We start from the raw sequence: 2,500 nt of genomic DNA, 5'->3' as shown, positions 1-2,500 counted from the left end.
TCATGCTGATCGCCATCCAGGGCATACCACACTGCAATCCAGCTCTTATAGGGAGACGACACGTAGCTGAGTGCACAACATTTGGACCGCATGGTTCGCCGTTGTTGGCGCAGTCGTTGTACGGTCACATGTACCACGATGTATCATTCAGTACATGAGGACCAATGTGCAGTACAGTGTGTGATTTGGACGTACAACATCAGCGGACAGTTGACACAGGCCGTACCACAGCGTAGGCTAAGTGCTTCGCCATGCGAATGCCAATGAACAACTGCAAATGCCAATGAACAACTGCAAAGGGCATTGAGCATGTACGTCCTGCTGCCATCCACATTACAGTGTATAGCTGCAAGGTGTTTAACATGAAGCGATACACTGGGGACCGGGCAGTGCGAGTAGCAAACTATATTGCGGGGGTTGCAGTTAGGCAACACTACACTAATTTAACGCGTCGTATGACAATTACAGAGCAGGTTAAGGCCCAACGTGTGTTGGGTTAAGGCCCAACGTGTGTTGGGTTAAGGCCCAACGTGTGTTGGGTTAAGGCCCAACGTGTGTTGGGTTAAGGCCCAACGTGTGTTGGGTTAAGGCCCAACGTGTGTTGGGTTAAGGCCCAACGTGTGTTGGGTTAAGGCCCAACGTGTGTTGGGTTAAGGCCCAACGTGTGTTGGGTTAAGGCCCAACGTGTGTTGGGTTAAGGCCCAACGTGTGTTGGGTTAAGGCCCAACGTGTGTTGGGTTAAGGCCCAACGTGTGTTGGGTTAAGGCCCAACGTGTGTTGGGTTAAGGCCCAACGTGTGTTGGGTTAAGGCCCAACGTGTGTTGGGTTAAGGCCCAACGTGTGTTGGGTTAAGGCCCAACGTGTGTTGGGTTAAGGCCCAACATAGGTTGGGTTAAGGCCCAACATAGGTTGGGTTAAGGCCCAACATAGGTTGGGTTAAGGCCCAACATAGGTTGGGTTAAGGCGCAACATAGGTTGGGTTAAGGCGCAACATAGGTTGGGTTAAGGCGCAACATAGGTTGGGTTAAGGCGCAACATAGGTTGGGTTAAGGCGCAACATAGGTTGGGTTAAGGCGCAACATAGGTTGGGTTAAGGCGCAACATAGGTTAGGTTAAGGCGCAACATAGGTTAGGTTAAGGCGCAACATAGGTTAGGTTAAGGCGCAACATAGGTTAGGTTAAGGCGCAACATAGGTTAGGTTAAGGCGCAACATAGGTTAGGTTAAGGCGCAACATAGGTTAGGTTAAGGCGCAACATAGGTTAGGTTAAGGCGCAACATAGGTTAGGTTAAGGCGCAACATAGGTTAGGTTAAGGCGCAACATAGGTTAGGTTAAGGCGCAACATAGGTTAGGTTAAGGCGCAACATAGGTTAGGTTAAGGCGCAACATAGGTTAGGTTAAGGCGCAACATAGGTTAGGTTAAGGCGCAACATAGGTTAGGTTAAGGCGCAACATAGGTTAGGTTAAGGCGCAACATAGGTTAGGTTAAGGCGCAACATAGGTTAGGTTAAGGCGCAACATAGGTTAGGTTAAGGCGCAACATAGGTTAGGTTAAGGCGCAACATAGGTTAGGTTAAGGCGCAACATAGGTTAGGTTAAGGCGCAACATAGGTTAGGTTAAGGCGCAACATAGGTTAGGTTAAGGCGCAACATAGGTTAGGTTGAGGCACAATATAGGTTAGGTTGAGGTACCGTATAGGTTAGGTTAAGGTACAGTATAGTTTAGGTTAAGGTACAGTATAGTTTAGGTTAAGGTACAGTATAGTTTAGGTTAAGGTACAGTATAGTTTAGGTTAAGGTACAGTATAGTTTAGGTTAAGGTACAGTATAGTTTAGGTTAAGGTACAGTATAGTTTAGGTTAAGGTACACATTGTTGTATGGAAAGGTGTAATGGGGGGGGGGGGGGGGGGGCGGCCGGTCGGTTTGTTGATTGTGATTATAGTAAGTGGATGCCTGCGGCATCATCTGATTTGCCACGTCAGGATGCACCTTTGGCTCATGACAGGCGGCGCTCCGATTCCATGCTTGTGGCAGACCTGTGTCTTTCATTCCTGCCATTGTTTGTGTGCTGTGAGAGGAGGCAGTATTGTGATGTTGGGTGCACCCCTGTGTAGGACATGTGTGGGTGTTGGTGGCTTAGCTGAGCAATGGTGGTTGTCGGGGGGGTGGGATATTCCGTTTTCTGAGTGGACCTCCCAGTCTGGTTATGACAGTGTGGATTGTCTCATGTGGCGGAGAGGATGCACTGGGTGTTGTTCCATGCTGGTGCTTACATATTGTCTGTGTGCGTGTTACAGGCGGAGAGTAGTGCGTGATAAGAGTGTGTGGCTGCCGTGTGGTTGTGATTGTGAGCAGAGTCTTTCAGCATGTATACGGACAGTTGTATATATTATCTGTATTCTGATGGGTCTATGTATTACTAATCAGCGCCGTGTATACGCTTAATCCGGTTCCAGTCGAAACTGTTGTATCTCTGTACATTAGTGACACGGCGAGCG

Source organism: Schistocerca serialis, unplaced genomic scaffold, assembly GCF_023864345.2.
Source record: "Schistocerca serialis cubense isolate TAMUIC-IGC-003099 unplaced genomic scaffold, iqSchSeri2.2 HiC_scaffold_969, whole genome shotgun sequence".
NCBI classification, from domain to species: domain Eukaryota; kingdom Metazoa; phylum Arthropoda; class Insecta; order Orthoptera; family Acrididae; genus Schistocerca; species Schistocerca serialis.
The sequence above is the reverse complement of the archived record's forward strand: the minus strand, read 5'-3'. Positions refer to the sequence as shown.